Here is a 14,573-nt window from a genome sequence, read left to right on the forward strand (position 1 = left end):
TGTGACAATTCCCAATTTCTTTTTTATTAATTTGAAGAAAAATTTTGAAACACAAATGTGCCGCTTGTTCTCTGCGATCTTGCCTGCAAGGGCCCTTTTGCATGCAAAATTACATAAACAGCATCTATTCAATTGGAATGGGGTTTTACCTAGCTTAATAAATTTGGATTTTTTGGATAGTGATGAGTTCCACATACCAGAAGCTGCAGTTCTTTTGTTCAGGAGCAGTCAGGTGAATTTAGCACTTTTTGTTTCACATATAACAATAAAACTTGAAACCTTTCTTCTGAAATTATAACTTAGTATAACATTCAGTTTTAGAACTGTGCAAAATTCCAACTTTACAAGACAATTTGTAAACAGTAAAACATTTTGTAAACAAACAACTCTGTTATTTCAGTGTCTTATAACTCTGTGAGGTAGGTGAGTGAGTTGTCCCATTTATCCTCCTGCATTTTGCTCCTCCACGTCCATCGAGGAGATCTTAGGGGGACGCTGTCTGTGGTCCCGTGCAGGACGAACACATCTGGCAGGTACCCAATGTGTACCTGTGTCCGTGGTTACACATGCATACCCCCGTCCCCAGGTGATGAGATTCCACGGAACCCCCACTTATTGGTGTCCAGGTCTCTCACCATCACCTTGGGCTTAGGTAAAGGTTTATCACCAGATGATTGTAATGATAGGAAGTGATTTAGGATAACTGGATTCTGGGAATTTTCTATTACTCTCAAGTGATTTAGTGTGTATACAGCCTTTGCTATTCTGCTCTGCGGGGTTCCACCACACATTCCTCTCTTTTGTTTTTTAAGTGTAATTTTTAAGGTGCCATGTGCTCTTTCCACGATGGCTTGTCCTGTTGTTATGTTTGCAATGCCAGTGTGGTGTGACACTCCCCAGAGCTGTAAAAAATTTCTTGTTCTCTGTGAAATGCTTGCAGCACCATTATCAGTTTTGATGAGATGGGGGATTCCTAAGGCAGCAAAGGCAGATCGCCAATGTGCAATAGCATCCCGACCCTTTTCTCCTGTCTGTACTGTAGCCCAGATTGCTGATGAAAATGTGTCAATTGAGACATGTACATACTTTAAACGGCCAAATTCAGCAATATGTGTCACGTCAGTCTGCCAGATTTGCAAAGCACGCAGTCCACGAGGGTTTACCCCCATCTGCAGTGGTGCAGTGTGGCCTTGGCAGTCAGTGCAGGTGTTAACAATGTTACGGGCTTCTGTGTTTGACAGCTGAAACTGCCGCTGAAAGGCTCGGACACCTTGGTGGAAGAAATCATGTGACATTCTTGCTTGTGTTAGCATATCTGGCTGTGGTGCTGTCCAGGCAGGGGCAGCTAACTTATCTGCTCGAGCATTGCCTTCTGTGATGAAACCTGGCAAATTTGTGTGGCTTCTGATGTGAAATACATAGTAAGGACAACTTCTAGCTTGTATGGCAAGGCATAGAGTTTTAAGTAGCTTAAACAGTTGTGCATTTTCAACTTCCTTTAACAGTACTTGGTCTAATCTTTGAGTGATATCAACTACATATGCAGAATCTGTTACCACATTCAGAGGAGTGTGAGGGAAATGCTGAAAAGCCATAGCTACAGCTTGTAACTCTACCATTTGAGGTGATCCACTCTCGTATCCTTCTAGGGTTTGCCAATCACTCCCCTCTTTCCATGTTACAATGGCTTTCCCTGTTTTCCCAGAGCCATCCGTGAACACTGTGAGAGGATTGAGAGAGAGTTCAGTCTCCCCACTTAGCTTAAGCAGTCTGTGGCTTGGAAAATGATAGGAAATCTCACCCGAGAAACCTTGCAAACCACTTTGTAAAGCTGTCCTGTTTGCAAAACACCATTCAAACTGTTCCTGCTTCACAGGAATAATGATTTTCAAGGGATCTTTAGCACTTAACTGCAAACACCTGTAGCGACACTTTATAATCAATTGTGCTATTAACTCAAAGACGGTGGGAGCTGTCTTTTTGGGCTGGTGAGGCAAAAACATCCATTCTAACACATGCAAAGGATCAGGTCAGTGTGAGTTCCACTGCCCAATGATTCCTGTTGGATGAAACTTAACAATGATAATAAACACAGTAACACACACCTCTGGGCATATCCAGTGGACTTGTTTCTTTGTTATAGCCTGCTCTACTATTTCAAGAGCAGCTTTTGCTTTTGCATTTAACTTTCTCGGTGAAGTCAGTTCTGGATCACCCTTTAACAGGTCGAATAATGGTGGCAACTGTGAATCAGTTAATCCTAAATACCGTCTAACCCAGTTGATAGAACCCAAAAGTTTCTGTGCATCATTTAGGGTTTCAATTTTTGTTGAGAAGTGAATAGTTGGTGGTTGTATGGTCTGATCTAAGATTTTTAGTCCCAGATATTTCCATGGTGCTTGCTGCTGCACCTTTTCAGGACCTATTTGCAGCGCAAATGTATTCAGTGCCTTTAACAAGCTTGGCTGAATTTCTGTAAGTTCTTTTTTTTGTCTGGGTTGCTACCAAAATATCATCCATATAATGGTAGCAATATGCCCCTGAAAATTGCTCTCTCACTGATGAGAGTGCTTGAGCCACGTACTCCTGACAGATCACGGGACTATTTCGCATGCCCTGTGGAAGCGCATGCCACTGATAACGTCCTGGTGCATCATTGTTAATAGAAGGCACTGTAAAAGCAAACTTTGGGGCATCATCTGGGTGTAACGGAATAGTAAAGAAACAGTCTTTCAAGTCCACAATCAGGATATCCCAAGAGGCAGGTATCATTGTAGGGGATGGCATACCTGGCTGTAAGGCACCCATGCTTTCCATAACAGCATTAATTTTTCTTAAGTCATGGAGTAACCTCCACTCTCCAGATTTCTTTTTTATAATGAATATTGGGCTATTCCACAGACTTGTGGATCGTTCTATGTGCCCTTGAACCAATTGTTCTTGAACTAGGATTTTGAGGGCCTCTAATTTCTCTTCTGTTAGGGGCCATTGTGGAACCCACACTGGCTGATTAGTGAGCCATTTCAAAGCAAATGTGGGATGGTGTTCGCCCTCTATCACAACGGCCCCTGTTAAAAATCTGTCCCCACCCGGACCCCCCATGCTGACAACACATCCCTCCCCCATACACTCATATATCCCACTAGCACGTATGGCTGCACTGTGGCTGTCTGCCCTTTATCACTTTTGATCAGCACAGGATTTTCACTAAGATAACTTTGTGTAGTCCCTCCAATACCAGCAATAGTGGCTCCTGAGAGTATAGTGGGCCAAGATAGAGGCCATTTGTAAGAAGCAATGATAGTAACATCAGATCCAGTGTCAACCAAACCCTTGATCTCTATCTGTGAGGGCTTGGCTTTAGGCATAGTAGCAGTACATTTTATGACAGGTCTGTCTTTACCTATGATTTGAGTCCAAAATACCTCTGGTTGTCCCGTTGATCCGAAGCCTTGGTCTCCCCACTCCTTTGCATCTGCATTGGGGACACAAGACTTAAAAAGGACAAGTTGTGCAATCCTAGTTTTTTCAGGAATAGTTACAGGTGGAGAGGGAGTGGATACCATGGCATATATTTGTCCTGTGAAGTCAGCATCTATCACACCAGGATGCACAAAGATACCTTGTAATGTAGCACTGGATCTTCCCAAAAGAAGGGCACTTAGTCCTTTCCCTATGGGCCCCTGAGCCTCAAGGGGGACTCTATGCACTTCTAGTGAGTTTATAGTTACTGTGGCTGAGGTGTAAACATCCAGGCCGGCTGATCCCCTTGTCCTGGCTGTGAGTTGGTCACAAAGGCTTGAGCAGGAGGTTGAGGAAACATTTCTGTCCAGGCGCATTCCCTCATTGCGCTGGGTCCCAAGTTTCCCTGTTAATTAATAAGCAGACAATTACTATGATATTTGGATCTGCATACCTTAGTTTCATGTCCAAGTTTTCCACATCGCTTACAGAGTAACTTGCCTTTGCCCTGTCCCTGAGCCTTCTTCTGTCAGGCTGGTTTCGTGGGACAGTTCGCCTTCACGTGGCCTGGTTGTCCACGATTGAAACAATTCACATTCATCCTTACTGCAGCTGCAAAAGAATTAGCTAACATATCCATATTATGTGATGCAGTCTCAACCCTAGCACATGCATTAATCATTTCTTCCAAGGATGGACTTTCATTGGGCAATGTACTTATAATTTTTCTACAGTCCTCATTTGCATTATCCCACCCCAATTGTAGTAATACCAGATTCCTTGCATCTTCATTAGCCATTTGTTTTTTCATGGCATCTTCTATTTGTTCTATGAAGTGCATGTACAACTCACTAGGATTTTTTTTATATTTGTATATCTCTGGGTTGGTACAGACATGTTTGTAACTTTATTTAGGGCTCTCATCCCCAGTTCTTTTGCCTGGTTTAATATTGCAGAGTTTAAGCGTGCTTGAGTTTGAGGATCTTTCATTGGGCGAACTCCCATGAGTTGAGGGACCCCTGCCCCAAAGCATGGGTCTTGCTGTGATAGCCTCGAGTTTTTCAACTCCTGTTCCTCTGCATATGTTCTCCAGGCCGATTCAAACATCATATACTGCACTGGAGCACAGATTAATTTTGCCATCTGCTTTATATCATAGGGTGTTAGTTCATTAGCAGTCACGAATCTAAGCATATTTGTTACTGCAGGGGATCCCAACCCATGCTTAGCAGCTAACTGGTGTAATTCTGCAAGAATTTGCCAATTAAAGGGTACATATTTATCTGGAGCAGTTCCATTTCCCCTTATTACTGGGAATGCCATTATCGTATCTCCCCCACCCTGCCAGTCCTCTTCTATTGGTGAAGACATAGGCACTGCAATTAGTTCAGCCACTTCTAAATCACCAGATTCTAGAGACTTTTGCTTTACCTTCATCCAGAAGAGAGCAGGGTCCCAGGAAGAGACGACTTCTGATTTAAACATTAGCGGGGCTGGAGGTGCTATTGAAGGTTGGCTGCCAAGGTGCAGCTTGTGTTCTTTTCCTAGGTGTTTTGGCTGTTCCTCTGTGCAGAGACTTCTTGGAGCTGTTCCGTGCTTGGCTTCTGATGTGAAGAAGCGGTGGGTGTTGTGGTTGCAGCAGGATCGGGGCTTAAGTTCGGTTCTGGAGTCGTTTTCAGAGCTTTGGTGCTAATATCTTTCAGTCCCGATGCACTTCCGGGTTTTTCCTGTGTGATATCATCACGGCGCGCCTCTTCTTGGGGGTCAGTGGGGGTCTCCATGGCGACTCGGGGCGGAGACACGCCCTCTGGAGTCTGGGCTGGGGCCGGGGCCCCGCCTGCCGGAGGCTGTACCAAAGCTGAAGGTACAGCCCACCAAGGCGTGGTTGGAGCAGGAGGTGAGCCCCACAAGGGCGGAGCTTGGGGTAAAGGCGCGCCCCCCCCCAGGGCTGGGCTTGTGGCGGAAGTACATCCCACGAGGGAGGCTGTGTTTCCTTTCTCCCTCCCCTGGCCATGCAGTCGCCACCATTTTGGTATTGTTCTCGGATCCCTCCCCTGGCCATGCAGCCGCTGCCATCTTGGGGGTCTTCTTCGGGTTTCCCCATAGCAGTTTAGGGTGGATTAGGGGTTTCTGAGCTGGCTACCGAGGATTCGCCAGTCAGTAAAATCTCTCCGCATGGAGTAAGTACCTTTTCTTCCATGCTGTCACTAGATAAATCAGCTTTTATCGCTTTTATCAGGTTTAAGATAGTTTTCCAAGGCTTTAAAGCTCTGATTGCATTTTTATCATTTTTTAAGGCAGCATTTAGTATTTTTTCTCCAATTTTAGTCCAATAGTCTATATCTAATGCAGTTTCTACAGTCGGCTCTACCCCCTTTCTTTTGTCCATAGTATTAAATCAAGGAGAGATTCTTGTTCATATTCAATTTCCCACTCCTCCAAAAACTCTATCCATACCTCTATCACTGGGTGCATGTTTGTAGAAAAGATGCTTCACATGATTTTCTTGTAGCTCTCCGGATGAAGGTTTTCATCTCCAGGATGTTTCTGGCTCTGGTCAGTTCTCGCCACCTTTCCTTTTGGGCATCTTTCTCGTCTCTCGGACGTATTCCTGACTCTGGCCAGCACTTCCGCTGCCTCTAGTGCAGCATCCATCTCAAGGATGGCCTGTCTCCCCTGCTCGCGGCAGTATGGCTATGTCGGATCAAGTCAGGACTCACCAATTGTTAGGTGCGACGGCGCAAAGTCTGAGACAGAAGATGCTACGCTCTGTAATCCATGTGACAAAAAGCCTTTATTCAGTTCTGACCTCACTTTATATACCCCTTTCAATGTTCCCGGGTAAACGTCTGTGATTGGTTCACAGATCAGGCTGCTCAGCTCTCTGAACAATAGCTGTCTGCAGCCAGGGCTGGAACTCATTGGATTAAATCCTTGTCTGTCTCCAATTCTGTCCTATCTCTGTTCTTTGGGGCTTGCCTTTTAAGCCAGGCTGCTTATCCAATCAGTGGTCAGATTAACTGCCCAGTACAAGCCAGCTTGTACTGTGACAGATGGTGATGCCTCAAGGGTTTAAAAACAGTCTCACAATATCTGGAGAACAACTTGTAAGAAATTTGGAATCCTGAGAAGCCCCATCGGAAGAAGGACAGCTGTTGCAGTACATAGACGACCTCCTGATAGCCACTCAAACACAAGAGGCATGCATAGCCTGGACGGTGAGCCTCTTGAACTTTTTAGGTTTACAAGGATACAAAGTATCTCAGAAAAAGGCTCAGGAAGTGAAACAAACAGTCATCTATCTAGGTTATGAGGTCAGTGCTAGACAAAGGACTCTGGGGCAAGACCACAAAGAAGCAATATGCCAGATCCCAAAACCACAGACAATAAAGGAACTGATAACCTTTCTGGGAATGACAGGGTAGTGTAGATTGTAAATTTATAATTATAGACTGTTGGTTAAACTCCTATATGCCCTGATTATGGAAGGAAACAGAAATCTCCAATGGACAAAAGAAGCTACACAAGCCTTCGACCACTTAAAGAAAGCCCTCATGTTGGCTCCTGCTCTCAGACTCCCGGACGTGAGTAAACCATTCTTTCTGTTTTCTCATGGAAAACAAAGAATTGCCTTCTGGATACTGGCACAAGACATGGGCCCATATCGAAGAGCAGCTGCTTTCTTTTCCAAGCAGGTGGATGCAGCAGCAAAAGGATGGCTGGAGTGTCTCAGAGCTGTTGCTGCAGTGGTTCTGTGTTGTATTGCACTAACAAATTGTTTTATATTGGCACTGAATGGTTTATCCCATTCTCCCCCCCCGCCCAAGTAGTGGCCTGGCAGAGTCCTTCCTTTTGCCTCTCCCCCTCGACAGCATCCCATTGGTCATGGGTCTGTTCCTCCCCTTCCCTTTCCCTGAGTTTAAAAGTGCCCACCATCTTCTCTCTCTCTCTTTCTCCTTTTGCCATGTGCATGACACAATAAACTCTGGACAAATGTTTCCCATGGGAGAAAAGAGCCTCCTTCAGTTTTTTGCCTTTGTATATGAGGATTTCCCACACCTCTCTGGTCCAGAGCTAGCCAGAGGACCAGAGAGAAAAAGGGATTTACCCCAGTGCTGAATATCCAGGGAGCACGCAAATTCACCCTAGGCCAGAAGATGACTGTGCTAGTTTCCCACACAGTGCCTGCAGTGCTGGAAGTAAAAGACAGACACTGGCTTTCCCCACAGATTCCCGAAATACCAAGCCATAATGGTAGAGCAGAATGATGTGGACATTGTAGTCACTAACCTTGTGAACCCATCTTCCTTTCTCAGTGGAAATACAGGAGAACCAGTGATCCATGATTGCCTGGAAACCATCGAGGCCACTTACTCCAGTCGCCTGGATCTGAAGGACTCTCCTCTTGCTGACACTGAGACCTGTTTTACTGATGGAAGCAGCTACCTTATCAGCAGAAAGAAACATGCTACATATGCGGTTACTACTTGCAGAAAGGTAATAGAGCCTGGACCATTGCCAACAAAGACCTCTGCACAAAAGGCTGAAATAATTGCCTTAACTAGTGCTTTAGTTAACAAAAGGGAAAGAAATTAACATTTACACAAACTCAAGGTATGTATTTGGAGTGGTGCATGCACATGGAGCCATCTGGAAAGAAAGAAGACTGTTGAATTCACAAGGGAAAAGTATCAAGCATGCACAGGAGATAAAACTTTTGGAATCACTCCAACTACCTAAGAAGGTAGCTGTTATGCATATCAAGGCAGACCAGAAAGAGAGCTCTGAATTGGAAGACGGGAATGAGCTGGCGGACAGAGAAGCAAAAGAAACGGTCAAAGGTGGGGTACCCACTGAGGCAACTTTAGTCCCAGATGGACAGATTTCCCTAGAAGGTAAGCCAAAGTATAATAAAAAGGATAAGAAGCTTATTAGGCATGAAAAGGGAAGCTATAATCAGGAGGTGTGGGCTGTTACAGAGAAAGGAAAAGGAAAACTTGTCATCCCATCCTATTTGCTATGGTCCCTAGTAAAAGAGGAACATCAGAAAACACACTACGGAGTAGATACTTTGTACAATTATTTAAAGGACAGAATTATGGCCAGAAATTTACAGAGTACGGTCATTCAAGTGACCTGACAATGTAGTCTTTGCCTCCAAACTAAGCCCAAAAATATCCCCAAGCCAAAGCTTGGTCAAATTGGAAAAGGCTATGGGTCTGGACAACAGTGGCAAATTAATTTCTCAGAACTTCCCAGGAAAGGGGAGGTATCGATATTTACTAGTATTAACAGATACCTTTTCAGGGTGGCCAGAAGCTTTCCCTACCAAAACTGCCAAAGTGCAAGAAGTAACCAAAGCATTGTTACAAGAAATAATACCACGCTTTGGAGTTCCAGCCACAATATCCTCAGATAGAGGACCACACTTTTTTTCAAAAATTGTACAACAAATTAGCCACCAATTAGGCATAGATTGGAAACTCCACACCCCATATGACCCTCAGTCAAGTGGCCAAGTAGAGAAAATTAGCCACTTGATCAAGCAACAAATTATAAGACTAGCACAAGAAGTAAAATTACCCTGGCCCCAAGCTCTTCCTTCGGCATTACTGCAAATTCTGACTAAACCAAGAACAAAAGGAAAGTTAAGTCCTTTTGAGATACTATATGGAAGACCATATGGGGGTACAGGAGGGAACACCAACCCAAGTAAGGGGAAGAAACCCTACATAGATACATGGTGGCTCTAAACAAATAACTTAGAGAAATTGAAAAACATGAGGCTGAGGCTCGAAGCAGACAACTAGATGGACCAGTACATGGCATACAGCCTGGAGATTATGTGTATGTTAAGTCTCTTGCAAAGAAAACTTTGGAGCCGCAGTGGGAAGGACCATTCCAGGTGCTTCTCACCACTTTTATTGCAATCAAGATCAAAGAACAAAATGCCTGGATTCACCATACAAGAGTGAAAAAGGCTCCAGAAAGCCCTTAGAAAGCAACACTGAGTGATAATAAACTAAAGCTAAAGCTTACTCGGGAAAAATGAATAGATTGTAAGTAAAGATGTTAGTTTTGCTTACAACAATCCAAAAACGGATTCCTAGCCAGAATCAAGTAAGTGTAACCTAAAAAGCTGTAGCTTTTACTATCATAGTCATAGTTATGACTACAGTGGACATCAGTACAAAACCTCCCATTGTAGCCGCGGAAAGGGGTTTTAACCCTTTAAGTGCAGTGGAAATAAGATGCACAGCTACATGGTCGTCTTTCATGATAGAAAGAAAGAGACAAGTTTATTCAGAAACACACTTGGTTTTATAGTATGACTCGCAATTCCAAGAGTAGAAAAAAGATGATTGGTTCAGAGAGAAGGCACCCCATTCCCAGGGCCTGGTCATGTACCACAACAGGTGTTCTATCTTTTTATTAATTCCTTTTTATTTTGACCAAATTATCACCCTGGGAGAAATTCTCCCTAGCTTTGAGCTGGACCAGCTTATCGGCTGGGAACAGAGCTGAAAAGCTCCAGCCTGGAATATTTTTCAGGCTGTAATTTTCTTACTTTCTCAATATGTGTCCCTACATCCCATATACAATGTAACTAGTGTTTATATGTGTCAGAGAAGGGCTTCTGACTGACTCTCATAAGTCTCTGTGGCAGGCATTACAAATCACAAACGCGACTGTCTAGACAGGGGAAGATGTCTAGGGCTGTAAATTTATATTTCTTCGGGACGAATTCCAACAAGGACCTATAAAACCCATCTGAATTAGTAAGGAATGTTGTAACACATGCTTTACTGATTGCCCTGAATTTGGACTTAAAATAGAGGTGTGAAGCTGAGGCATTTAAAGTTGATTACAATATAACTCAAGTCTGTGTTAAACCTCGGAATGATGTAACCTTATGTCTTGAGGTGACTTTATGATGCTTGTATCCTCAAATCGTCTGTTCTGTTGGTGTTGAATATTGAGTTCTGCAGCTTTAAGACTGGTTCCAGGAGTGAAGGGGGAGGGAAGATGTGCAGAGTTTGTTATCAGAAACTACACTTGCTTCCCCGCATCCTTCACACAGACTGTGTTGTCTGCAGTGGACAGCGGGAGAGAGCTCTTTTTTGCTTTTGGTTAGTTTTTCTGGCTAGCTGAGGCAAAGCGTTTCCCTGGACTGTGTTTTTTCTTTCCTTTTTCTTGGAATTGTTCGAACCTGCTCTGGACTGAAAACCCAGAAGAGCACCGGGAGCTCACACCTGTGGCCCACCAGGCCTGGCCTGAGCCACAGCATTTCCCAGTGCCAGAGGGACTGAGAACAGACTGAGTGAGCCGGGCTGCAACCCACGGAAGGGACTCTTCTGAATCTGTCATCTCTTCAGAGCAGCGAGAGGTTTTGCTGTTTAGTATTGTCCATTTTTGTGCTGGAGAGTGCTTTCCCTGTTAAATAAACAGGTTTTTTTTCCCACTTCTCTCCAAGGAAATATTTTTTTCCCCGATCCAGTTGGGAGAGGGACTGCTTGAATCTGTTTCCTAGAGGGACCCCATTCAGGGGTTTCCTCCCAAATTTGCCCTAAACCAGGACACCTTACCAACACAGACACTAAAAGTCCAGACCACCCAACCCCTAACCATGCCACTTAAGCCTGAAGCAAAGATTTATGACATTGGACCATATGTGGTAAGAAACGTAGGACAGCATGTAAGAGTCGGTCTGGAGTTTCCCTCATATGCCTCATTACCGTTGTGAGGATAGAGGCTATCCCAAGGAGCCCCCATCCACTTCTGGACAGGAGTTCTGACCTGGTCGGGTGGATGCTGGCCAAGTGACTGTTTGCTGGTGCGCTGTGCTTGCTGTGCTGCTACAGTACAGTGCCTTCAAACAGGTACTGTGCCTACATCTGCTTCTCGGAGCACCACTGCATGTTCTGTATTGCAGCACCACACGATGGCCCATAAATCTCCCCACCTCTTGGCCAGACGCCACTCGCTTTGGAAAAGGACTATAAGAAAGCGACCCTCTGGAGAAGCCTTTGAGATCTCCCCACAGAAGATGTGTTTATTGGCTGGGGCCACGAGGGCACCGGAGTCTATTGGGCCAGACCAGAAGGGCATCTGTCTCTTCTGTTGGTAGCTATTCCCCATTCCCCCCTCTTTCTCTCTCTCTCTCTTTACTTTGTTTCCTTTAACTCTCCCTCTATCGCGAAACTGAGTTGTTGGCACTCAATAAAAGTGCCTTTCTGCTTTGAGCAAACTGACTTGTCCCCTGTTGTTGTCTTTTGCACCTTTGAGACCAAAAACGAACCATCACGAATCTCGCCTGTATTAACAGCGGATCGTGACTCAGCAACAATTGCTGTTTAACCCAGAATGGTCTCTCAAGCGTGTTGAACTGCTAATTCAGATCAACATTTCAAAAATTCAGCCAGCCTGCTCCCCTTTTCTAAAAACATCTGTCTTGGTTTGAAAGACAGGTATTTGCTAAGGAAAGGCAAGAATCCCTTTTTTGAGATGCAGAGTTCAACCCCCTCCCTTCTAATTATTATAGTTTCAAATTAGAGGCTTTCAGCCAGAAGATATGGGGATAGGAATAACAGTTTTGTTACTGATATCTAACAAGGCAAACAGCAGAAACAACAACAGCTATAAAAATTGACAACAAAACAGAACAGTATAGCTCAGTTCCAGTCCCTTTCTGGCCACAGGCTCCCTCTTCCTGCGCTCAGTTACCGGTGCTGTGGGCAGGGCAGGTCCCATGCAGTCAAAGAAGGCTGGAGTGATGGAGGCGGCAGAGACCTAGGTATGAGATGGATGGAGGGGCGACTCCCTCCTCACGTTGGCAGTCGTGGCGCTCAGCAGAGTGCCCGGAGGTAGTAGGATGAGGCGGGAAAACAGCAGAGCGATGTACGACGGCAGGGAACGTGGCTCCCGGCGCTGGGATGGCGGGGAGGACGGTAGATAGGAGCACCAGCTGTTTTCCTACCACCCCACCACAAGTGAGAGAGCGAGAGCCAGAGAGCCCAGGCCCCTGTGCCACCTTTCCTTTTCCGGTCTCCCCCTATCCCCCACGCCGAGAGAAAACTATTGCTTCTAAGGTGTAGCCACAAATACTTAGCATAACAATGGGAAAAAATCCACAGAAAGAAAAGGGAACAATTTAACTCCCAACAATATCCTTTTTCTCTACTCTTGGAGTTGCAAGTCATGCTGAAATGAATAAGGGCAAGGAGACCAGCTCCTGTTTTAATGCCTTTATTGAGAAATCAGCTCTGGGTGGGAGCCCGACAGGTCACGTGCACCACCGCTGCTCCCAATGGACGATCCAGAGGAGGAATTCAGCTTTGCTGTGCAGCAGAGCTGGGCCTTCTGTCCTCACAGGAGTCCGGCAGAAGACCCTGGTTAGCTCATAGTCCAGGGGTGTCATGTCGATCAGTTGCTGTTCAAGTCATGGTGACAAGGCAGGAGGGTCCTGGTTGGCAATTTCATCTTCTTCACTGTTTTTCTTACTTGGGAGTTCCATTTTTGGTTTTCGATGTTATATTGGCTCGTTGTTTTTAGGGTTTTTTTTTATTACTGAGTTGTGTCCCATAAGTACTTGCAGTCTTCTCATTTGCTAGGCATAATTTTTGGGAGCAGCGAAGGCATTAACCAACCACAGGGAGGGAAAGGACACAATGGCAAGACAATTCCAGGGAGTGGGGATCAGAACAGAAAAACAGCAACAATTAACATAAAAACAGGGTGTTTTCCACAGTTAACAGAACATTAAAAGAACAAACAGGAACTTGTTCGTAACAATTCACCCCTCTATTTCTTTGATCAGGCCTTAGCCTGCATCAACCTATGATTTTAGTTTCTTGGACAGAAAATTTCTTTAGTTTTTGATATTGCTCATATATTTCTTTGGCACCTTTTTGTTTTTGACTTCCTTGTTCTTGGCTCTCTGTTAACATAATTTTGGTTTGTTTTTGGTTAGTCAGTTCTGGGAGTTGTATACTGGCTTGGATAGTGGAGGTTACTACCCGGATTAGGCAGGGAAGTAGGCATGGCAAAAATAATAGTCCAGTGATTGTGCATATTATTATAAACGCAGCATTCTTCCACCATGCTCCTTTGAAAGACCAAAAGTTGTCCCACCAGCTAGTATCCATTAGAGGAGTCCACTCTTGGGCACCCACATATGCTAATTTTCTAATTTCTTTGGAGATGTTTTTAATTACTGAACTTTTATCATCAATTTCCAGGCAGCACTCAGAGGAAGTAAATTTCCCACATATCCCTCCTTCATCTGCTAATAGGTAGTCTACAGCTAATCTAATTTATTATATCACTGCTCTTGTTTGAGTTAACTGGTTACTGATCTGGTCAAGTGCAAGGGCTGTCCAGTTGGAGATTACCTCGAGCACTGCTTGGAGCCTGATAATTTGGTTCAGCATATAAATTGGGGTACGGAATCCCCATGATCCATCTTGGGCCCAAGTAGCTGGCCCCTAAGTTTTAATAATTTATTCTGGGGTCCATACTTTTCTGTTCCACTTTTGGTTACCCCCTATCTCGATTATACTCCTTTTTTTTCTGTTTCTTTTCTTTAAATCGTCATATACTGGGACTCCTAAGTGTGCTCCTGACTCTTTTGGCAATAGGAAGAAGGCTGGTTTAATAATCCCTATAGTGCAACTCCCTGCCCAATCTCTGGGCAGTTTGGTGTATGCTGTATTACCACAGATCCAAAATAAAGGTTGTGGAGCTTCCCAAAATGCATCCCCTATTTCGGCTGGGGGTTTCCAAAACTTTGACAATTCCCTTATGCCCCAAAATGGGTTAACTCCTTTCTCTGTACATTCGTGTAACTCATATTTCTCATGGTAAATACACCCTCTTTCCTTTCTTTCAACAGACCAGTATCTATTTGGCTCTCTGGGGATCCACTTTGTGCCTAGATTTTTATTATTAGGTATCTTTTACATGCCATTTTCCCTATGGGAGTATTATATCTCTTCCCTGTTCTCATGATGCATTCTTCCCCAATTACCCTGGACTTTAAATCCCATTGTTCTCGTCCCCTTGCTCCTACAACTTGTGGTTCTTGTGTAATTTGGGTCCATCTTAGTATTTCT

Source organism: Sturnus vulgaris, chromosome W, assembly GCF_052056855.1.
Source record: "Sturnus vulgaris isolate bStuVul1 chromosome W, bStuVul1.hap1, whole genome shotgun sequence".
Taxonomy (NCBI): Eukaryota; Metazoa; Chordata; class Aves; order Passeriformes; family Sturnidae; genus Sturnus; species Sturnus vulgaris.